General features: G+C 41.3%; 1 protein-coding gene across 2 annotated transcripts in view; it reads left to right on the top strand.

Moving 5' to 3' along the window:
* Positions 1–25,184, top strand: part of mgat4c (MGAT4 family member C) — a 181,773-nt gene that overhangs the window by 49,873 nt on the left and 106,716 nt on the right. For both annotated transcript variants that reach the window (XM_020701581.2, XM_020701582.2), the window contains exon 2: positions 22,679–22,749. The gene's annotated coding sequence lies outside the window, so the exon portion shown is untranslated. The remainder of the gene's footprint in view (positions 1–22,678; positions 22,750–25,184) is intronic.

A 25,184-nucleotide genomic window follows, 5' to 3' on the forward strand; every position in this document is an offset into this window, starting at 1 on the left:
CACCAAACATGAACGCGCGCTGTTAGATTTCCATGAAAATCACTACATGTTTTGTTTGGGAACTATTTTTTACAGCGTAACCTTACGTGTCTGTATAAACAAAAGCGGAGCCTCCTGCCCCGCCTTCTTCATGGGTGTCAGGCTTCATGGCAACCGGAGAGGTGACAAAGTGTCTGCAGTCTGTTTATTACTGGACAATAAATAATATTCTGAGAAGATGTCTGTACCAGAGAGCACTGGTGAAACTTGCGTGCAGCTGGAGAGTGGTCCGCTGCAGAAGAATCAACACCCCCCCAACACACGTGTGCCCACCTTCCTCCTATTCCTACACAAGACGCTCCGCGCTCACACACACAGTCAATCTACAACTCCTATAGTTAGTTCACAAGTTAGATATGTAGTTGTTAGTTGTTGTCATTTGTTGTCATTGTTAACAAAGAATAGTACGTTGTAACTGTATTTATTTATTTCCGATGCGGCCGCCGGGGGATTTTGTGTTGCTTTTTTTTTTTGGGGGGGGGGGGGGGGGGGGGGATTGCGGTTAACCGCGACACCGCGCCCCCTGGTGGTTCATCACCGCGGTGATGAAAAATTCGACACCGTCACAGCTCTACGCAGAACGTGAGTTTACAGAAAGATTTTTGTATGTTTATTCTTTTTTAATGTTATAAAGTTCTTTTTACAAGCGTTATGCTTTGTTGTTGTTTGAGGTAAAAGCATTGCTCACTTTAGATGAGGTGCTGCAAAACATTTAATAAACTGTTAACAAAGTTAATTAATACTTTTGTTTAGCTTATAAGCAGTTTAGTAATATGGTTTTTGAGGACAATCGTCTGATTTTAGATGTTAATGAATCTTATTAACACTTTCAGGTATTTACAAGACATCTATAATGCTAATAAATATCTTACTAGCATCTTACACATTAATAAAGCCTATTAATTTGTTCAGTGAGTTCATAAAGCTTAAAAGCACAAAATCACTTAGGCTTGTGTGAGACATCTATAATGCTAATAAATGTCTTACTAGAACCCCAAACAATAATAATACTTCTTAATTTTTTAACAAAGGTTGTCAATAGATCTTATTAAGCTTATCAACACTGGCACATTTGTTAGGCATCTATAATACCAATAAATGTATCATTAGCATTTTGAAAACATCCTAATAATAATGCTTGTAAATGTGTTAACTAAGTCCTTTAATACACCTTATTATTGTTATTAATGTACTAATAAATGTCTTACTAACACCCTAATAATTATATTATAATGCTTGTTAATGCGTTAACAAAGCTTGTTAAGGAATCGTAATTACCAAATACACAAATAAAAACCAGTAAGCAATAGGTCAAACAATAAAATAAACTTATTAAACAAAACGCATAAAGATGAAACGAGAGGAAAGAGACTTTTCTTGGATATTTCTGCAAATTTCTATGCTGTCACTTTCACTTCATTTGTGCCTAGGATTTTTGAGTATTGCAACATTATTGCTAACACCAAACAGTAAAAGAGATTTTTTGGTCTGCGCAATGTCAATGTGACAGTCTGAGGGTTTACCTTGTTCCTCCAAGCTTTTATGTGACTGGAAGGATGTAAACCGTCATGGTAATGGTGTAACGTGTTCCCTGGGTGGGAAAACTAAGCAAGTTGCATCATTCTGTTTTTGCTGTGAAGCTGTTTGAGTCCTAAACAAATCAGGTAAGAATAAAAACACAATGATTAGGCTCTTGACTTGTAGATCAGCGCTTTCCAACCTTTTTCGAGCCGTGGACAGGTTTAATGTCCAGAGAATATTTTCATGGAGCGGTCTGTATGAGGCTATATTTTTTTTAACTTTCATTTTCAGTTAACTTTTGAGGGTAAGGTTTATCTTCATTCTCTGCAGCTGCTGTAAACTTTATTTGTTCTCTAGATTATATAGAAACATATTAAAATTTGAAACAGATTTTCCTTTAACCTATTAATGTCAAAATGGAAACTAAAAAATCAGACATTGACTTCAGCCTCATCCAACTTTTAAAGAAATTGGTCACTTAAATTGATATTTTCTAAATATAATGTTTGGACATGTTCAGAGGAGGGATAGTGGATATATTGGTAGAAGGATGTTGGAGATGGAGCTGCCTGGCAGGAGGGCAAGAGGACGGCCAAAGAGGAGATATATGGATGTCTTAACAGAGGACATGAAGTTGGCTAATGTTAGGGTAGAAGATGTCCATGATAGAGTGAGGTGGAAAAGGATGATTCGCTGTGGCGACCCCTGATGGGAAAAGCCGAAAGAGAAAGAAGAAGAATGATAAACGTGAATGTACCATTTGAACAACTTTGTTAGCAGCATGTTAATATTAGACAGCCGGTTGCTAAATATTCTGCAATATTATTCTGGTGTGTGGGAACAACTGTCACAATAAATCCATAATTAGAGTAAAGACTCCTGGCTTTACTCTGTTAAATGTCTTTTTTTTTATTTTGAAGTCAAAGGTTTTTCTGTTTCCTCTCTAGGTCTGTTTGCATAAACAAACTTTCCAAATACCTTTTTTTGTTAACTATGCTGGCTTGGTGCTTTCAATTTAGCGGTCGGTGTGTTCGCTTTAAGAAAGTAGCAAATGGATTTTTGACACCTGACTGAGCGACTCGGATGTGGTGGACAACAGTGGTTTTCCAAAATAAAACTTCCTTCAGAATCAGACTGTAAAGAAATCTGAAAAAAAATGTAGTTTTTTTTTCTCTGTGTCCCGGTACCAACTGTCCTATGGATTGGTAATGGTGCGTGGCCAAGGGGCTGGGGACCATTGCCCTAGAACCATAAGTGAAACAATCTTAATTGGATTTTGTTCTAATCAGTAGTCGTCCCTTTCTCTTGTCTAAGATCTGTTCTACAGCCACCGCTCATGTTCTTTGCGGCCCTCTAGCAACTGTCCCACAACTTGGTACCTGTCCACGTTGTGGGGGTTGGGAACCACGCTTATAGAGGATTCCCTTTAACTGCTGTCTTTTCCTGTAATATTTGAAAAGTGAAATGATGACAGAAGCGCTCGATCACTTTCAATACATTTCAATAGGTTTATTTTAGACAAGAACGGCAAACAGATGCTTACGAAAACCGCCTCATTCTGAATGACTGCCCTAAATGAAGCAGCTCAGAGGAAGTAGCTATTTATTTTGCTTTTATTCTCACACACCCACACACATATGTCCCTGTAATATGTGCTTACAATAATGGAGCGTTCGATGCTCTGGGGTTCACACATTGCCTTTGCATTATAGACACGTTTATGACGTGGTCATTTGCGTTTCCACAGGCCCCACAGGTCAGGACACTCTGTCAATTGTAATATGAGTCTTTCTATGATAAGACACCAGAAGGAAAGGGCTGTTGGCTATCTAGTTTTTTCACCTTAATGCTGTGCCGGAAAAAGCAGAGCTTGATATGTACAAGACAGGCTTGAAATGATTGAATCTTAGCTCAGAGCATGAAAGTGACAGGCACCCTGGGGTAACTTTAGATTAACATTTTTCCAGTGGAGCATCATCATTTTGAGGATTGTCACATGCTGGATGTGACAAAGGCTGCCTAGTAGCAGAGGAAGTGGTCCCATAAAGGGCTGAGCGCTGCAAATGAGAGACATGTTATTTATTTCCTACATTTTTAATGAAGAGTCACCTTGGTAAGTGACAGTACATCAGCTGCAATAAACCAGGGCTGACTTCAGTGGTTTTTGTGGGGGAATATGGAGCAGAGCTGCTACAGGGCTTCACTATTTCAAACCCACATTGTTAAGAAGGTAAAAGGTACCTCCTTTGTGTTTGCTCACTTCATACAAACAAATCCTTTTATAACTCTGGACAGGTTCTTATTGCCCCCCGTGAGGCGTCCTGTATCGATGTGGGGAGAACAAAAATGACTGGAAGCTCTGACCCTTTGGTTCGCAGAGCCAGCATTAAAGTTGCTGAGTGAGCCTTTCACATTCAGCTGGGTTTTATCGTTGCTCTCAGCAGAAGTAATTCAAGAGCGTGCTTACATGAAACCCACTGGCTGAACACCCAAACACAGACTTCCTTTGAGATTTCGGATTTGGAAGTCACGAGTGTTACAAGTAAGGAATAGTAAGGAAGAGTCGTTTATTTTCAACTGGCTTACAAATATGTGTTGTTAAACTGTGGCTCCGATGGGGGAGTCAGCTGCTGGCTGGATAAAGAAAGCCCAGCCAAGTCCTGGAAAGTGCGTCTGGGACCCCTGAGGTTGCCTCTGAACTCTTTAATTTTTCTGACTGCTTACTCCACAGCTGGAGGTTCATGGCTACCTGTGATGTTTCAGCACATTTAATGTCTATGAGTCCTCGTTTCAGAGAAAGACCTGAGACAAGTGGCAGGGAAGTGGGAGCCTCTGTGCTCCTTTTGCCTGTGGCCGATGCTTATAACAAGGGGGAGCTTATTAAATCGGGGCGCAGCGATGCTGCTTTCAGCCCTGCTGAGTCACGGGGCGCCTCAGAGGTAAACTCAAGTAGATAAACAAGGCAGAAGTCAAGAGCTTGAGGGTGGGTACGAGATTTCTTTGTCACTGGTATTTTGAAGACCCTCTCCAATGTTTTTAACAGGTTGTTGCTTTTGTTGGATGATGAAGGGAGGACAAATACAAAGAAAATTAAGCTCAAAATTGGATTGTTTAAGTAGTTAATCCACTCATTGTGAATCAGGAGCAGAAGAAAAACTGTTGTTTGATAAACATCGTATTTGTGACGTAGAAAATACACTGGGCGGGGCCACGGGCTTCCTGCTCCGCTCCATTCTTATCCATCCACTTGCAGACAAATAGATCCATGAACGTCTTTGTTTTCCTCGTCTGAGCTGGAATCTGGATCAAATCTGTACAGTTGGATAGCTCGGATATTGCTCGCCATCTTTGTAGCACCTCTAATGTTAGGTTAGGGTTGTGAGGGACTGTAAGCTAGCGGGGGAACGTGTAAACAAAGGCATGATGGGAAGTTTGGGCATGCTTACTCCATGTCAACAATCCTGCCCACAACTATGAGACAGTTCTTTTTAATGGACTCCTGCTGCTCTGCAGAAACTATGTCCTAGAAAACAACACAGGTTTTTAGATATGGATTCATAATTAAAGGTCCGCTGGGAACACTTGTACGATAGATTAAAATATGATCAAAGTCGTACTTAGAAAAAAAAAGGTGCTTGTGTGCATATTTGGGTAGATGTGGCAAAGACAAGTCACAGCACGGGATGAAATGTGTAAAGTTGTCTTTTTATAGAAAAAAAAAATGTTTGGGCTAACGAAAAAGGGGATTTTTGTTGGAAAAGTTGGAGCTTTTTGCTTGAGAGCGCAGGACGCAGTGTGTGGAGCTCTCAGTCTTATTCTCAGACAACATAGTCGAGGGAGGGGTATACGACAATCGAAGGGAATCTTTTCAGAGATGACAAAGAATGGTGGAAAACTCATTGAAAAAGTAGAATTATTGAAAAGGGACAAAATTCCAGGGGATCTTCAAGTCACTGATTTCCAGAGAGTAAAGTGATTTTGATTGTGTTCAGGGATCCAGGCTCCTTTTGTCTTTCCTTTTCTTTGTCACACAGCTTTCTGCTTCCAAAAGCATCTGTGACGCCTCCAGCAGGTGCGTTTGAAATTTAGCTGTGCCGGTGTAGCTGCTGGAACAATAAGCTCTTGTCTCGATGGACAGCGGAGACACACCTCAACCATCTGTTCTCCTCTGACAAATGCTGTGAAGCAACTCTGGTTTTTTTTTGAAGCAGTCAAAGAGTCATTTATCTGCATGGATGCTGGCTGAGAATCACAGTGAAGATGGCAATCTGTGTCCCTGTTTTGGGGGAAAACTAAATGGAGTCCGTTATTGCTTCTTGCTCCATTTTAAAGTTTATTTTAAAGGCAAATATGCATCCTGAGGTTAAACATTTATCAAACCCAAGTTTGCATATGAAACCTGTGATTGTGGCTTTGAGGCTATATTCTTTGCTACAGTGTTGCTTCTTTGACAATAAACTGAAGTAAAGACGGTTACCATTTCTTCATTTTAAGGCTGACACAGTAAAAAAAATCCAAGGTGAGGGAAGATTAAAAATCATATCAAAGCCAGCTAGCAGGTATAGTGAGTCAGGAAAGATGGCCAAGATAAAAGAGGAATGGTGATATGGAGTTCAGCCCTGTGGTAATCATATAGAGAACAGATTACAGCAATCAAGTAGACGGTGCTTCAGAGAACCGTCTGTGGAAACCAAAGCCAAAGTTTCTCCTACATACCATCAAACTCTACATGGAGAGAAATGAGTTTGAATCAAAATGTTGTGCGGATATTAGTATGGGGGACGTTTCTATCAGGACTTTGTGTCCAAATTACAAAGCAGCTCATTCTCATGACAAAAAAATCAAACACTAATGCTAATACATCTGTTTTATAAGTTCTGGTGTGTTTTGACGAAAGCATTATTCTGATTTAGGCTTTATTTTTTATTTTTTTCTTCTGTTAACTTTCTGTGTGTTTTATTTTGAAACGAAAGGATGCAGATCCTTGATGTCATGTTCGCTTCGTGGACAAACGTTACCCTTGTACTATCCTATGGGGTCAAGATGACCATTGACGTGTTCTCCCTACCATGCCAAAGGTGGATAAAGGTGGAAAGATTTCATGTAATCCATGGACACCAGTGAAGATCACAAATAATTGAAGAAGAAAGGTTCAGAGCACTGTCTAGTGGGTCGAGATGACCCACGTCCCAGTGTTAAAGTGCCTAGGATAGCACAAGGGCTACACCATGGCGGCTGATCGTGAGTGTGTACTTTAGCAACAACATTTTCTCGCCATGGTCCCAGACACGCTCATCATTCAGAGCTTTGCTGCGCTCATTTAAAGACCCGCTAGTTGACATGCAGACTCGCAATAACTACAATGTGTGGGGCCAGGTGAAAGATTTAAAGCAGGGGTTTTTGTAGCGGAGGGCCAAATTAGGAACTTGACATTAGGCTGGGGGCCAACTTTGGTGAAATAAAAGTAAATAATAAGTTTAATGACCAAGTGTCATTTATATAATTAACCAGGGCCTCCAGATGTTTTCCCAGTTGTGGTCGGAGGTTTCTGCCCAGATCTTCTAATCGTTTAGTATTTGTATCATTTGACAGACTTAATTCTTCAAACTTTTTCTTTTGCTCTAGTCTAATCAAACATTGTCAGCTACTTCCAGCATACATTCTTGTTACAAACTCCCCGTTGCTTAAGGACTTGCTACACCGGGCCATTTTGTCTCGCTTAATGCACCTTATAGTTCGGTGAGTCTTATATCTACATTGGTTCCAAAATAGATCATTCATTGACGGTGCACCCAATAACCTGGTCAGCCCTATAGTACGGAATAAACTTTATTTATTTTTGACAGAACGCAATTTTGAAAGACTTTTTTTTCATAACCACTAACAAAGATCTGTGTAGCTCTTTCACAAAACCCAAACCAACAGAAATATCATATTTTGCTTTTAAATGGCAGCCTGGCAGCTTGGCCACTGTTATTTTAACCCTAGTGCTATCCTAGGCACTTTACCATTGGGAGTTGGGTCATCTAGACCCACTAGACCAGGGGTGGGCAATTCCAGGCCTCGAGGGCCGGTGTGTCTGCATGATTTCAAGATAGCCTTTCCCTACTCATGGCTGATTACCTGGTTCAGGTGTGTCCAGCCAATTAGAACATGCCAGAGCAGGGTATGCTGGAAAACATGCAGGAATGCGGCCCTCAGTGCCCACCTCTGCACTAGACAGTGCTCTGAACCTTTTTTCTTCAATGATTTGTGATCTTCACTGGTGTCCATGGATTACATGAAATCTTTCCACCTTTATCCACCTTTGGCATGGTAGGGAGAACACGTCAATGGAAGGGGGGGGTCATCTAAGATAGCACAAGGGTTAACCATTTGTCACAAATAGTAAAAAGAAGTCAACATCTTGTTATCCACTCTGTGATGTAGAACAAGCATTTTCTAATTAAAGGCTGACATATGGATGATGCGCAGAAGTAACAAATCTGTACATCTTTATAGAAAATGTGACTATTTTGTTTTTGTTTCTAAAATGACCTCTCACTCTGCTGTTCTACATTTGTACTATTTCACCTCGCCCATTGCCTATTTATAGACAGTTTGTGTTTTACCATAAAACAGACAAAAGTTGTTCCTGTATCACACGACCATAGCAGAGCAGAGGACACTGGGCAACAATAAAACTTCCTTGTGTGAAACCGAAAATTCATGGGAGTGTTAAGCATGGAAAACTACCACTGGAAACTGTTGTTGTCTTTTTTACATTGCACTGTGTTCATAAAGATTCTTCCTTTTGGCAATTTGTGAGAGCGTCAGTGGAGTCACCTATTTTTCTTCATAACAATAATAAAAATAAGGAAACAGAAAATAAAACCTCTTGGAACCCTTAGAACAACAAAATGATAAAACATAAATCCTTCAGCCGTTTGGAAATCTGTATGAATCCTTTTTCTTCATCTTAGATTGGCAAGGTGGGAGCATTTTTCCCTTTAAACCCCTCTTCCTTTCATATCTAAGAATCGCTTTGCAAAGAGAAGATTAACTGCACGCATTAATCCAGGAGTCAGAGCAATCTTGTAATCCACTCAGTATGCTAATTGCCTGTTCTTTCTCCAGCAAAGGGGTTTACCGGCCATTAAATGGCAGTGAGCAGTTGACAAAGGATAGCCAGCATGCTCCCCACCCACTCTCCCCTCTTCATATTTCTTTCTTTGACAGGCTGCTCCACACCCACACACCACTCCTCTGAAGAAGTAAGCATAATTAAAAAAGTATGCCTCATAAAAGTTATTTATAAAGCAGCAAGAATGCAGGAGGAGTAAGAGCAGCGTAATAATATAGTGCTTACGAACGAATGACACGTATGAACGTGTGAAACAGATATGTTTATGAACACAGTGGGGTGTGTTTTTTTGACCCAGTCAGGGTTGTTTAATAAGGGTGTTGGAAAGGATTAATTCTGTGAAATACCTCGATATTCCATTTGGCAATAGTTATAGCGATTTCAAATTCGGCCAAAAAAAAAGTTATTCATTATTTATGTGGTCCATTTAAACCCAGACCATAGTTGGCATGAACAGCACACCAAGCCTCTTTCAGCAGCTCTGCACCAAAACAACGAGATTTCACGAGAACAATCTCGTGGTAGATGTTCGCTCACTAGTCTCGCCGTTGTTGTTGTTACAGAGCTCATTGAGACATAAATAACTCAGTAGGGATGGGTACCAAAGTTACCGTTGCATTTGGAATTCTTAGTAGCATATAAAAGCATGAACATTGGTGTTGGTTTCAGAAATGTCAATAACTCGTGTTCTATTAAATTTTCCTGTATCATTTCTAGTCATTCATATTAATCTTTCCAGCAATTGTGGGTGGCTCATATAAGAACAGGTGAAGCAGTGAAGAGCTTCATTTAAAATGCTGATTGCGAAGCTCAAGCTCATGTTTGACTGTTCTGCACAGCTACAGATTCTAATTCATCGACTTAATGGATCAGAGTGACGTCTTCAGTGCTCCAAAAAAGGACCATCGTCGTGGCGATGAGCGTTGGAATCCGTGTCTACTTCAACGTGTGTAAAAACAGAAATGCAGTTTTTTCAAAGACATACTCCTAAAGGAATGTAGTATATTGTTTTTGGTACAGATTTGGGATGTATCCCATCATGCATCGTGATACGCATTCTATTGCCAAACTCTTGCCAATACAGAGCTCTATTGTTTAAGATGTTCAGTACTGTTTTCTTGAAGTTGTTTTTCCCCATCTGATGGTGGTACAAGTATAAGTAATGAAAGATGGCCGAATGCTCGGGTCTGTGTCTCAATCGTACTTAAGCAAAACCCTCAGTTTTGTCCACACATTGGAGGCCTCCAGCAAGGTAAAGTGCAATTCTGCACACTTTCCCAAGTGGCCTTTGCGGCTCTAGCATGATGGATGTCGTTTCACATCCAGTCTCTCACTGCAGTGATAAAACAACCGTGCCAAAAGAAGGCACTGGCAATGCAAGCAGATAAAGGTAGTTGCTGATAATTAGAAGATTTGCGCTTTGCTTCATTTATGGTGCCAACTGCCAAGGAACAGGGCTTTGACGGATGACTCAGACAAGAGAATTCGGCATGAAGCCTGACTGCAAATGTTGCTGGTAATGGCCAGTGTGTTTTTTTAGATGCAGCTAATGAGCATGGCCATTAGGCATAAATGACATTTTAAAAACCAGGGGAGTAAGAAAATGAAGAAGTATCCCACATAGACTGCCTGTCAGCAGCAAATATGGCAAGAGCATCTGGAGGTTGCAGCCGCCCGTTCCCTGGTTGACCTCCCCTCAGACTGCGGAGGCTGTCAGTCTGCTGCTAACTGTGAGGATAAAGGAGAGGATCACAAAACTGTCTGAATCATTTAGCTCAACATCCCTTTGGCAACTCAATGCGTGTTTGACAGATAATCACTTTTTAGAGAATTAGTTTAGTTTTCTAAAGTCTGTTTACCAATATGGATGCAGAAAGACAGAGACAAATCATTTCATTCTTGAACTGGATGACGGTTGCGTTGCGGACTAGCTGCACTCTCAGGAGCGTCGGGAATCGAAATCCCACCATACGCCCATACAGACTTTTTTTTTTTGCAATAAAACATCTGATGTGTCAGGTTAACACAGACTTCTGGAGTGCAGCTACTGACTGTTTATGACAGGGGTCGGGAACCTTTTTGGCCGAGACAGCCATCAACACAACATATTTTTTAATGTAATTTCATGAGAGCCATACAATAATGTAGTGTCCCTTTCCCACACTGAAGCACTGAGACTTAACCTCTTTTAAGGTTCTTTATTCTGGTTACTGCAGACCGTAACCAACGCTAAACAACTAAATCAGGAACTCCTCAATCTCTCCCGCCGAGAGCCAGTGTTGCCAGATAGAGTCACAGTTTTCCAGCCCAAAAGTCATCTGAAAACCGCCAGACCCCGCAAAAACCCGCCCAACGGGGGGGGGGGGATAAGATCAAGTCAAATGAATTACACATTCACAAATCACAGATGTAGAAAGGGGATATTACTCGACTGGCTTTTTCACAGCTACCTGTCCAGTTTAAAAGCACAATCATATCTATCTATGATTGGGAGAAACAACAATATACAGCTTTTGTAGATTCTTTTCCCCTACTGGACTGATTAAGTACCCGATGCAGTGATTTTACAAAATAAAACATTTCTCAAAATCAAAGATAGTTCAGACTATTAATAAAAGGAGTACAGTATTGAATATTTCTTCAGCGGACCGGCCTTCTTCCATTCATTTTCTTAACCCGCTATAGCCTATGTATAACCTCTTCCATCCTTGTGCTGCGCTTGCGCCAAAGCGCCCCGACTACTACCGTGTCAACCTGCTGCTATGATGACCGTATTTAGCGCTCTCTGTGTTGGACACACTGGAGGAGCGCGGGGGAAAAAACTCTGAGCTAAAGAGGATATGAACAGGTAGAGAGGAAAAGCAGGTAGAGAGGCGAAGGAGGGGCGTTGGCTTCAAACTGTCAGAGAGATGGAAACACGGGCGTCAGATTCACATGCAGCTTTCCCTGCGGGAGTTGAAGCAGAGACTTTCTGGGACGATCTCATGAACTCAAACATGGAAACATGATTACCAAGTAGAACTCTCCAAAATATTAAACCTGATCTCTCCACATTCTCCGTGTCTACCATGCATTGATACACACAGACATGCAGCGATCAGACAATAACGTTAGCTCGTAGCTCCGCCCACACGCGACGGCGGTGTCAGCTTTAAACAACGCAACTTCTAAGAGGAGGGGCGGGTTTAGCAAACCCCCAACAACAGGTTAGATGACAGAACCCATTAAGCGTCTCTGCCTGGTGCGTTCACGGAGCTTCAGAACATAAGACTTCAACAGCCACCCAGCCTAAAGTAGTCCGTTATTATGTATTCATGAGTGGAAAAAACCCGCCGAACCGACACTAAAACCGCCCAAATTATGCAAACCCGCCCAAAGCCATTTTTACCTGCAAATTTAGAACCAAAACCGCCCAATCTGGCAACACTGCCGAGAGCGCTTCTCCCAACCTTTTATTCCACCACTCCTTCACCAGTCCTCCCATTTCCCTTATTCGGCCCATTGCTGAACCCCATTGGTCCAAACTCCCTAACAACAGGCTGAGCGACAGAACTGAGGACCAATCAGATCTCTGCTTGATGCGTTCAATGAACTCCGGAACTTTTAACGCGACCCAACAGCCACCCAGTCCGCTACAATATCTTTAAAACTAAAAATACAAGTGAATGTGCATTTTATGTAATTTCAACATTTAAAGTACAATAAATCTGTGGATTCTTTTTAATAACATTGTTATGCTGTTGCTAATAAATGAAGATTATTTCTTAGCATTAATGTGACTTCTGGTGCTGCGTGGTGGTTTTGCTGATGGTCTAGTCTGGTTGATCCATGGTGAGTTTAAGCTTCATGCAGCCGTTGAGACGTCCATCCGTTAAACGCAGAGCTCCAGACTAACTTTTTTCACTAGGAGCACTGTGGCCCCCCACCGAAAATTTTAGGGGCACAACCAGAAAATTTAGGGGCCCATACCGTAAATCAACATTCTAACCAAATCTACTCATTTCCACTGTATTGCTAATAAATACTTTAATAATAGATGCAGAAATTACAATGCGCTGTTTCAAATTCAGAGTCACATTTTGTTCTGCACTTTTGAAGATGCAACAACAAGGTAAACTGACAGCACCATCGGTGTCATGACAGTACAAATAATAAACAAAATACCATACATTCTGAATTAAAAAAAAGTGTTTAGTAACAAAGTGATTACCGTAGTAACCTTTCGGTCATTTGACAGTTACAAACAATACTTAAATGTATGTAAACATTAGGGGCACTGGCCAATAACATTCCACTAGAACATGTAGGTCTAAACAACTTGAGCCTTTACTCACTCCCCCTTAGAGCAAATCCTCCTGTGTTCCACTAGGAGGCTGTAATTTGGCTCCTAGACCTTTTACCCTGGCTGAATGTCTGCACAGCTTCCTTGGCATCAAACTCTTGTAAGCTAGGTCCCTCCATGCTAATTCCCCCAATGTGTCCCCATCGATCATAATTGATAAATACGAAGCATCCTTGATTTTCGTGTAAGTCTTTACCTTCAAAGTATCCGCAATTACTCCAACGAATTGTGCGCATGCTGTATCGTTGTTGTATGTTGGTTACGTTTTAAACCATTCTTCCTTTGAAGGTCGAGCTGGCTTTTGTATTTGGTGAAGGGTAGTTCCTCTTTAGCAACGAAGTAGGCCGTGTTAAATTTCAACATCACCTTTGCCTCATCTGCGCTCTGATTTACAGTCATTTGTCTTTTAAAAGCAACCGGCAGTGGCGTTGATTTCTGATTTATATACATGTCACGACATACTCAATGTTTCAGGCTGAGGTTGTGTTTAATCAGTGTATTGTGTTTAAACTGCAAAGTGCTTGAACTATTGGCAAACTTTGTGTTCCCGCAGTTCTGGGGTAGCAGCTGCAGTGTTCGCAATTCATATAGTTCGACTGCTTATAGTACCTCAGCCAGCTGAATTCTTTCAGCCAGTCTTCTCGAAAATGGTGGGTGTGGGCTTTTTTCACTACACCAACCTCTGACTCTGCATCATCATCCGATGGTGAGACTGTCGACTCTGGCACTGGTACATAGGGATGGGTATCATTAAGGTTTTAACGGTACTACAACTCTTATTGGTACTGCTTATCGATCCGGTATTTTAACGATACTCTTATCGATACTTTGAGGACGAAAAATAAATAATTTAATAACAAATTAGGAACATAAAGTGCTTTATTTGCTCATTATGGAACAGCATTGTTTTTTAACAAAACATTTTACTTTATACAAGATAATGTTACAATCCAAACCTGGAATGCATGTGGATGTGTCAGACCAGGGGTCAGCAACCTGAACCTCTCAAACAGCCATTTGGATCAGTTTCCCACTGAGATGAAAGCATGGGGAGCTGCAACAGTAAATGTGTTAGAAAAAATGTTTTGGCCAAGACATAGCAATAGTTCATTTAATTCCAAAAACTGACAGGATATTAATTTAATTTAATATTTTTTATTGTATGTGAGCGTTGTGTCTATGCCCCGCCCCCGCCTTGGATAGTAGGGGTGCCCTGATGCAAATTTGTTTAATTTTACGCGGACATTGGGGGTCTTGGTCTAGGGGGATAAAAAGGATTTTTTTTCTCTTTTTTGGGCTTACATGTCCCCTACGAGATCGCCACTGACTGTCTTTCCAGAAAAACTTTCCATCCCATGACAGACTCTGGTCGGCGTTCACAGCTGCAGACACGCCCCCTCTGCGTGCTCACGCTGCTCTCTTCCTCCTGTCTGCTCTGACGGTGTTAAAAGCACCACGACACTCTGAGAACATGATCATTATTTTACAAAAACACAGAGAGCCGCAGCATTTTGGACCGTTTAGCTCGTTACACCATCGTATATCTTTGGTAGCGTTCCTGTGTGCGCGCGCCACGTGCTGTCTGAACAACAGCCCCGCTCCCCGTGCACACAAATAGCCAGGCAGACCTTTCCTCTTCAGCGAGAAAAGCGAAATTAATATAATCATTAATGTATGGCACACATAAAATGCGACTTCTCCAGTACCGATAGCAGAACCGTTAAGGTCATATCTTAACAATACTGCGGTCTTGAAGAATGTTGCCCCGGGGCTCGTTCAATACCGGGGCTCAGTACCCATCCCTACTGACACACTAGCCGCAGGTCGGAAGAACGAATCAATAGTTCGCTTACTCATAGCTCAGACACACGCACATCTCAGGTTGTGATTATATTTGTCTCTGTTTCCTTCCCACAGATGTTTACGTGCGCTCGATTATCTCTAGCCCCCCCCCCCCCCACGCATTCCCTATTCTTCTCACACGTATTTGCCGCTTCACAGACAGGCAAAACTCAATGAAACTCGAGTGTGTGCTCACGTTTCATGAGTATGTGTGCGAGTGTGTGTCTGTCTGCGTGCGTGTGCGCTCGCGTCTCATTGATTATTTCATTGATCATTGATGTGCCCCTTCCACGTTTAATGTATAAAAAATACGGAGGGTGGGGGAGGCAAATTTACTGGTCGCACACTCTCAAATTTTGGTTGCAAAATGCGACCATTTGGTCGCAGTCTGGAGCCCTGAAACGTGATCGTAGGTTTGTCTGAATGTTCTTTAGATGTGAGAAAGACTGCTCACATGCAGACGTGGAGCCAAACATTGTCGGTAGCAATACTCACGGGCTGCAGTGTGTGGTATATGACCGGCAGCGTGTTCTAAGTTTTGATAATCAGTGCGCAGTTTCCCCTCGCTGCCTGCACCCACTACCCCTCCCCTTTTCCTTTTGGTAGGGAAAGCTATTCGCAGGATTCAGGCTGGCACAAGATAATAGTAAACTAAAAGTGGCGCAGATTTCTTTTCTCGGGGCACCGCTACTACTGCGCCCCCCCCGGCATCGCATCACGCCTGAGAAGGACTGGTCTAATGAAACTTTTTTTTTTTATAATTAAAGATTTGTCTGCGAGCCAGATGTGACCATCAAAAGAGCCAGATTTGTGAGAACTGGACCAAGTGAGACTGACATCACCCATAGAAAAGGACTTACTTCCTGCTCCAATGAAATGAAGTCAATTTGGTGGCCTGTTTTTGCGATACAGACGCCCCAATTTTTAAAGCAGAAATTGTCAGTAAGCAGAGATTGGTCCAAGTTGAGTCAACGTTTCAATGGCAACCATTCCCGCCAATCAAGAGTGAGCTTGTTGGAAGGCCACAAAATCTGTCAGTCAAATATTCTGAATGTTCGGTGTGAGACTGCATGCTTTTATGAAGAGCATCTGACTGCTCAGCTCAAAACTTGAATAACTTTTGCGACACAAAAAATGTGAAAAACAAAATTAGGATTATCAAGAACATGTTATAAAAAAAAAAAGGTAGCAGCGCAAGAATAGTTATTTTGACAAACTGAATGATTTAGTAATAGCTGTTTACAGTACAGTGTTTCCCTGTTCATCGTGCAGGATGTGTTCCAGAAATAACTGATGGGTGAAACAGGTGAAATCCGCAAAGTAGAATTACAAATGTATAAAGGCTGTACAACTCCTGAACACACTTTCTACACTTTACTCAAACATTTTCACATTTTTATTCTCTTGCTTAAAATCTCAATGTCCAAATAAGTCCAATTTGAAAGAATGACAAAGATCTGCTTTTGAAAAAAAGTTAATCTAACTAAAAACCACCAAAACTGAACCCAAATTATCCCCACTCGCACAAAGACATTTTTGCAGGTAAATTCAAAATCAAAACCGCCCAACTAAGCAGGAAACTGCCCAATCTGGCAACACATCAGCTGAGGAGGGGACTGACTGACAAGATGAACAGCCAATCAGGGAGCAGAGCACAGTCTGCTGAACAGAGAAAAAGAAAATAGGCACGCAAACCCGCCCTGCGAAACAGCGAGAACGCAAGAGGTCAACTGTGATATGGTGAGGAACTATTGCGAGGAAGACAATAGGATTTTGGATTTTTGGAGCCAGCAGGTACTTCCTGTTTGGAACGTTTGGGGGGAGGGGTCACTCAGTCCAGTTCTCATGAACAGTCAATGAGTGTGATGCAAACAAACAGCATGCTCAGAGACAGATGACTGTTTCTTATTTTGCCTAAACTGGCAAATCAAGATGCTGTTAAGTTTGGCTGGAGGCTATAATTATAAAGAAAGCGGTAAACAAAAATAAACTGTCCTTTTTGTTGCCTTTGGTAAATGACAGAACTTAAAAAGTACATTTTTCAGATTGAAATGCATAAAATGTGAGCAGCAACATGAACGTAGGAACATTTGGGCAGTCAGGCCCAAGTTTAATACCATCTTTTTAGTTTAATTATCTCCCTGCCAGCATTTGTCAGGATAAAATTTGGCGTTGCTTGCTTTACAAACATTAGGTAAATGATTGCATATGTAAATGTTGGTGAGCTCATTTTTGAATATCTAAGTGGGAGGTTTGCTGCATGGCTTCTGTGTGTTAGATTTGTTTGCTCAAGTGCTTGGAAATTAATCAGCAAAATAAATAAGCTGTGGACATGACAGGACTGAACACTCCAAGTGCTGTGTTTGAAGAAAGGTTTCTTATTCCTGATGTTTCATTTTGACACCTTGGTAAATGAATCCTTTCCAGGAAGGGATGACCTGCAGAGAACCTCAGAAAGAGTGATACCTGCCTGTTCTTCTGAATGTGTGGGAGGGAGTCCCTGATGAAGGCAGGCGAGATGTTCAGATGAGGATTTGAGTGGGTGGATGTTTTCCCGCTTTAGAGTTTTCCTGGGACTACTGAAGGTCGCAGCCCAACAGGCTCAGCGCCTCAGTGCTGGGAGTGAGGCAACACCTAATCCCACAGCAAAGCAAATTTAATGTTTCGGTGGCATTTAAATCTGTTAGTTAAACAAGAAAACAACAAATATGAATTCATAAATATTCATTAGTCATTGTAAAACACCAGAGCTTCATTGTGCGGGCACAACTGAAGTCACTTTGTTTTAGTCATCTTTCCAAAAACTTTCTCAAAAAGTTTAAAAAAGGTCAAATTTATGTTGAATATGAAATATCGTTTTATTCCCCGAGTGAACAGAGACTAATTTTCTGCAATTCAGATGATGAAGAAAATTTGTGGAGTAACATTTGGACAATGTGAAGCTTTTTTCAGATTTATAACTAAAAGGGTTATAAGAAAAGAGTAAATTGATGTATTTCTCAGACTTTGAATGAACTGCCTTTTGCAAACTCAACAGTAGATTCTATGCGTTTTTCTGACAAAGAAGTTTTGGCTTTTTGTCCTGATGTCTTTAAACTAAGCTTCTCATGTATTTCCTTGTTTTGAGAGTCAGGCCACACAAAAGGACTTTTTTGAGATGCATGGAATATCCAAGATTTGATTCCAAAATAAGACAGAGTGTCACAAGTGCTCACACATCACAGCAGAGTGTCCGCCCTGAAACTGGAAAGTCAAAATCCAGGCCGAGTCATTCCAAAGACTACAAGTGGGACCCAATGACTCCCTGCTTGACACTCAAGAGCCTATATCCTGCTTTCTAAAGCTTTGCAGACTAAACTATATCCATATTTATTATAATATATTACCTTTGGCACAATAAAGAACAAATTATTTATGAAATATGAATTATTTTCGTGAACTCTTTTCTTACTCTGAAGTAAAACAACTCGATCTCTGAGGCTCCGCCTTTCTCTCCTCGTGGGTGCCGTCGATTTCATGACATCAAGCTTGAGTCGCTTTCTTTGCACTAAAATATAGTTTGCTCCTTTTTCTGCAGCTGTCTTCTAATTATCATCCATCTGCTTCCGCCATTCTCTGAAATATTTAGGCTCCACCCCTAAATGTGTTGCAGATTCCTCACTAACATGTTTTTTTGACGCTTGGCACCACAGAAAGTACAAACGCTAAATTGAATGATGGTTTCTGGGACACGGCTACATTGGCTCACAACACAAATGCCACAGACAGTCTGTGGGTGTGTGTGTTAACCTGGGGGCAGCGCCTGAAAGGGGCTGTTCTCACTGGTCTACGTCACAATGTGAGAACCCACTTGGAGGGCCTGATGGGAAATCTTTTGGGGGAATACTAAGAAATGTGTGAATGAATTAAAATATCACTTTGGGGTTAGTACTTACATTTACATGTTTGGTACTAACAACTAACTGTTTTTGGAATTTAATACAACTCGTTAATAGTAAGTTACTTGCACTATGGCACTTAAAGCTGATGGTAATAATAATGAAAATAACAGAAAATCTAAATTTTGTTTTGTCTTGTGGGTGGGGGGATGCCCAGAACTCCTGGGTGGTGGTGGGGTGCTCGTCTGGGGCTGTGGGCGTCCCTCTCCGGTGGTGCCCTGCGTTGGGCTCTTCCGGCGCGGCGGGGGGGCTGCTTTCCTGGTCGGGCTGGGGCGGCGCTCTCTTTCCCTCCGCGCCTCCCTGCTCTCTGGCTCTGGGGGCCTCGCGGCGGTCCTGCTGGCCCTGGCCTGGGTGGCGGTCTTGGTTGCCCGGGGGGCGGTTGTTCCCTGCCTGTTCCCGTGTGGCGTTGGGGGAATTCCGGCTGCCGCTGCTGCTGCGGCTGGGGTCTGGGTGTGGGGGTGGCTGGGCGCTCCTCCTCCTTCTTTTCACATTCCACCATCCATTTTAGAAGAACATAAACACTCACCTGAGCACAGGTGTTAGCTCACCTTTGCACTAATAGTTTGCATGATTGAATGAATGAAAGATTTCACACTAGTTGGTTTAAAGGCATAGGTATGCGTTTGTGAACACTATCTGTTTTGTGTACATGTTGACATGTGGACATTTTTTGCAGCTAGCAGGTGTGTTGATAACATTTGAGTGTGTGTGAACAGGCCCCGCCCTTTTTGTACTACATTTGAACCTTACCGTAACGATAAACAACCAGTAAACCTGTCTGCTCTATGCTGCTTCATGGTCTTACCCCCCCCTCTCACTATCACCCCCCCCCCCCCCCTCTCTAACATCCCTCTCTCTTCTTCCCTTCTTTCCTTTTCCGTCCGGTCCAACACCAAAGATTTTCAAACATGATTGAAATTAATAAAGTTTGGCCTCAATTACAAAAGGGGTTTATTCAGTCACACCTATGGTTTGTCTGAAGATTAATAACCCCTCTTGTTAAAGTAAAATATGTCCAACACAAGAGGCCCTCAGCTCTCATCTGCCTGCCCAGCTGTTGGACAGGACAAGTTAAAAAAAAAAAAAGAAAATCTAAATTTTTAGCTTATTAATATTGATACAATATGAAAGTGTTTGTTAACCTTTTTTGAGCCAAGGCACACTTTATCCTTGACAAAAATCTACACCAGCATCCAAAAATTAAAAAAGGAGAAACTCATAGTCTGTATTGATATACCTCCACAATCTCACATTATGTGATAATTGAGGCAGAAAAAGCTGGAAGTTGCAGCTGTTTTTTCTAAAAGTCGTAATAAAAGATAGTTAGTTTTCATTAATGATTTTCAACTAAATTTTTTGACATTTTACCCTGGTAGTTGTTTTTCCCTCTAGTTTATTAACAGGCAATTCTATGTAACCTCACAAAAAAACAAATATATTCTTTCTAAATTGTGATTTATTTTTTGAAATTTTTTCAAGTTTACTGCACAGGCAACTGTAACTTGTGAACAATATGACACAATATGTTTGATAAATTTTACACAAAAAGACTAACATTATATTGATGTTTTCTGCAGCTACACAAAAAGTGAACATGTTGAGGTTTTATTAGTTTTTCTTTTGTCTTAATCAAAAATGAAGTCTTTGAAAACTTTAACAAAAATGTTTTATTTCTTTTAAGATGAATAAATTGTTTAAATTTAGTTTAAATGTGTCTGTTGGCCACTTCACCTTAATCCTGTTTCTTAAATGTTGTTATTACTTCTTCTAAAGTTTAACATATAAAATAATCCAGACGTTATTAGTAAAGTGTTTCAGTTAGAAAGATGACTTGGACCAAACTCTGGGATGTTTGGCTGTTAATAAACACAAACCTTGAAGGAGAACTAAACTGTTGACCTCTGATTTCATCAAGAAGATTGAAAAACTGTTTGATGTGTGTTTGTTGTGGTTTCAAGACGTTTAACAGGGAAGACTCTTAGTAGCACAGATGCTGTCACTTTAACCCTATGGATCATGGGAGATGTAGTGCAAACTGCTGCCGATGTTCACTTGTTCCACGGTCTGAAAATCGGGTTCTGTGGAAAGCTACACCGCTAAAGACGAGCTTTAGCTGGCATTTCTGTTGGAACTGAGAGACTTTATGAGCAGAATCAGAACAAGGAAGTGAAGACTTTAACCACTTCTGATTGGTCAGACTGATGACGTGTGATTAAGCCTCCAAGACTGATTGGTGGAGACAGTTGGAGGGGTGGGACTTTTCCCTAAAACAGTTGAAGCTGCAGCTAAATCGCGGTACCGTCATTCTTATCAAAATGTCTTTAATTGAATCAAATAAACACAAAGAAAAAAGTATTTTATGATCTTTGATATTCCTAACTACTCAGTGTTTTATCAGGGCCTGGAGATGGTAAATGTTTTTAGATCAGTGAATGGGTCATTTCCCACGGCACACCTGACCATCTCTCACGGCACACTGGTTGAAAAAGGCTGCAATATGGTATTAATGTAAGCAGGGGCAATGGGCCGCTCTGTGTCGGTATTTAAAACCATGTTCTCCATGTTTAGATCAGCGTAGAAATACCTATAATGAATGTTTTACAAAAATAACATTTTTCCCCATAGATAATGTAGGGGAGCAGGAAATTAAATATTCTCTGACTACTAGCTAGCCTGGCAAAAAGCCTGTCCAAAGAGGAATGTTTTAAGCCTAACTTTGAAAGTAGAAACTGTGTCGGCCTCTTTCAAGCTCTATATGGTGGCCTCCTCCCGAGGTCAAAGGTCAACAAAACTTTGGTTGTCTGTGAAATTTCGTGAAGATTGGTAACTAGTTTTCTTTTCTCATCTTGTGGTGAAAGTCCCCAAATTTTAACGTTTTGGTACAAAATGTCCACCAAGCTGTAGTTTCTGTGGAAATTCAGTTTTGAACTCAAAATGACCTTTAGGTATCCTCAACACATTCTAAAATAAGCCCTAAATGAGATATCCAGAGAAACTTCCTTTTCACAGAGTACTAGGTGGGTTCAGATCTCGGTGAGTTTTTGAGTATGTTTCATTGAAAGGCACAGCAAGGCAGAGGAATTGTAAAAGCAATCTGGTCCTTGTAGTCCAGTGTATGCAGACTTGGTTGTCATGTTTGAACCGCAGCATTTATAGGAGTAAAATTTAGGTTACATTTGACAGGGTTTTTGCAGCAAAGAGCATTTTTTATTGTCATTCCAGAGGTTTTGAGTTAAGCCCACATTTGGCAGCTCTCTGTGTTGGCCTGGCTCCCAATTGCAGCAGGAGGTAATCTGTTGCAGAGTGAACTGCAGGTGGAATAGAATGATCAGCGCGTGGACTACCCTTCGTTCATCTCATTGTCTGTCTTCCTAAAAGGACCAAGTGTGAACCTGCAAATGTAAACATACAGAATTGATAAAAGTGTAATGAGGCTGGAGGACGGAAAGAAGGCTGGAACTTTGAGTGAATAGCAATCTGCTCCTGTAAAAGCTCTTATTGGAACTAGGGCCACAAAAACCAACCGAGTGCGAGGAGCCTTGTTCAATGAGTTCATCTCCTCACAGCTTTTGATCCTCCTTTCTTCATCTCTGAGGCAAGTGGCATATAAGAGGACCCATCTTTGAACAGTTTTGAGCCCCCCAAATTACAAACAAACTAAAGGCAGGGGATCGATCGAGTGCGTCTCACAGAATGATGAACTGGCACTTCAGAGAGGGAAAATCAATAGGGTCTTCTCTTCCCTTTCTCTGGCTCTCAGTGGCTCTGAACTCTCCTCACAGCCTTTCTACTGCCGTGTTAAAGTGTGCACATTGCTCGGAGCAGGGCTTCATTCTGTGATTTAACGCTCCTTTGTTTCTTTTTTCTTTTTAGCCCAGAAGACCCTTGCCAATATGATGTGTAAGCATACCCAACAATAATGGCCCACAAGACACACAGTGGACGTAAGTGCTTCTCGTCTGATTTACTGTCCTTGCGGTCCTCTGCCCCTTTGAGCTCGGCCTCTTGATCAGCACAACAGCATCCTTTAAATCACAGCAGTGAGCTTAAGTGTAGCTGCCAACATGAAAAAATCCTCTTCATCTATGGGCCATAATGTAGTGTGTGATGTTGCTGTTTTCTATTTCTGTTTATACTCTTTGTGTAAATCATCAAGGAGGCAAAATGAAACATTATATTTCATATTATAATAATAATTTTAACAAATGGAACAGGCAGGGGCAACTTCAGGCCTCGCAGGCCGGTGTATCTGCATCATTTCCAGATATATAAGCTCTAATCATGACTGGCATGTTCTAATTGGCTGGACACACCATCATCAGAGTAGGATATGTTAGAAAACATGCAGGAATGCGGCCCTTGAGGCCTGAAGTTGCCCATCCCCGAAAGGGGTTGACATCTGAACTCACTAGGACTCTCATCCAAACACGCTTGCCTTGGCATGTATGGGACTGATCGCCTCACTCTTGACAGACTTCCTCTTACTCTCATCTCTGTAGCTGAAGGATGTGGTTCAAACGGGAGCCACACCGGAAGCAAGGAGGGAGAAGGGTCTTGCCCCAAGACACAATAGCTGTTGGTTGAGGGGAGCAGGGATCGAACATCCAATCATTAGCCGACCCGCTCAACCACATGAGCCACTGCCGCCCAATCATATCCAGTCACTGCACGAAAGAAACTGAGGATGTGAGGAGATCAAACGTATTAGTTGTGAAGAGCTTTACAAAGGTGATGATGATCACATTGCCATGCCTGGGATTTGATATCATTCAGAGACGCCATCTACTGCAGGGGTGGGAAAACTACGGCCCGCGGGCTGGATCCGGCCCGCCTCCATGTTTGGTCCGGCCCACTGAACAATATCAGAGACCCATGTTTATTCATTTTTTTTATCTGGCCACATGATGAAGACGTGACATTTTCTTCCCCCCTTCTGCAGTCTGTGCTCCGACCTGAAACCCTCTAAAGTCTCTGTCAAACAGACCAGAAGACAGTCGTTCCTTTCTATAGAGCAGTTCATCTTTCCAGGTTTAGCTCGTTCTTTAAGGGCAATTATGCAGCTTTTTTAAACAGTGCATCCTGTTCTGTGTCCTGATTGGCTGGAGACCCTGTCAATCGATCTCAGTCCGTGCCGTGTCTCCTGTGCAGAAAAGCGGAGCTCTTCAAATCAGAAATCTGTGATCGATCAGATCTTTGTTTTCATTCTAAGATCCTGAAACTAATTTCTATGAAGGTTTGAGAATTTAAACAAGAAAAAAGTGTGAAAATGTTCATGTCTGTGTGAGAAAAGTATATTTAAGCAGTGAGGAGTTTTACTGCCATAAACATCTGTAACCATTCTCCTTGGATTTCATCGATCACGGTTATTTTTAGAATGTAACTCCTGCAATAAACGAGGGAACTCTGTGCTGGTGAAGAGGTAACACAGAAATATGATTAGCTGCAGCAGAAGACATAGAAATGAGGTTTTTTATGACGGGAGAGGATCCACCATTTCTTGTTTTTTTTTTAAATTTTCTTCAATTTTTTTATGCATCAGTACATTTTTCCTGAATTTTAGTCTTTGAAAATCATAAAGTGTTATTTGGTCATTGTTTTATTTCATAAATAATGTTATTTATTTTATTAAAAGGATCATGAATGAATGAAACTTTATTCAAATAGCACTTTACAACTCCTTGAAGGTACCAAAGGGCTTCACAATAAAAAATGATCTAAAATGGGAACAAAAGCTTTAAACCAAAAACTCTAGAATATTCTTTTTTAGAATATAATTTTACATCCAAATGTTTTCATCTACATTCCATGTTATATCATTCTCACTCCACACATCTGCTTGTGGTCCGGCCCTTCTATCCAATTTTAGAACCCAATGTGGCCCAATGTGAGTTAAAATAATCGCCCACCCCTGATCTACTGCATCATCAACATGTCATGGGTCAAAACTGAGTCCCTGATTGTGTCTCACGGTCTGTAACTTTATCAAATTCTTTGTCAAAGTTCCAATATTTGAACTCTGGAACCATCTATGCCTGAAATGGGCTGCCATGTTTCCCTTTAAAGTCTGCATTGGAGCTTCAATCCGAATTGTTTCTGTCTTTTGGCTTACAAAATACAAATAGTTCCCCATGAAATCATGACTTAAAAGCTTACTTTAGAAGACAGCCACTCACTGCCAGAGGCCATCAACTTCACAAAATTGTAAACAGGTAAGATTCACTTTACTTTAAAATTGTATTCCTCAAGAAATGGAAAAAAAGTTGTCATCCAAATTATGTCTTGAGTAACAGTAAAGGAGTAACAGGTGAAAAATACTACCCAATTACTAAGAAACTGTCTTGACTTATAGTCTAAACCTTTTAAAACCAGGAAAAAATAT

This window comes from Oryzias latipes, chromosome 6, assembly GCF_002234675.1.
Source record: "Oryzias latipes chromosome 6, ASM223467v1".
NCBI lineage: Eukaryota > Metazoa > Chordata > Actinopteri > Beloniformes > Adrianichthyidae > Oryzias > Oryzias latipes.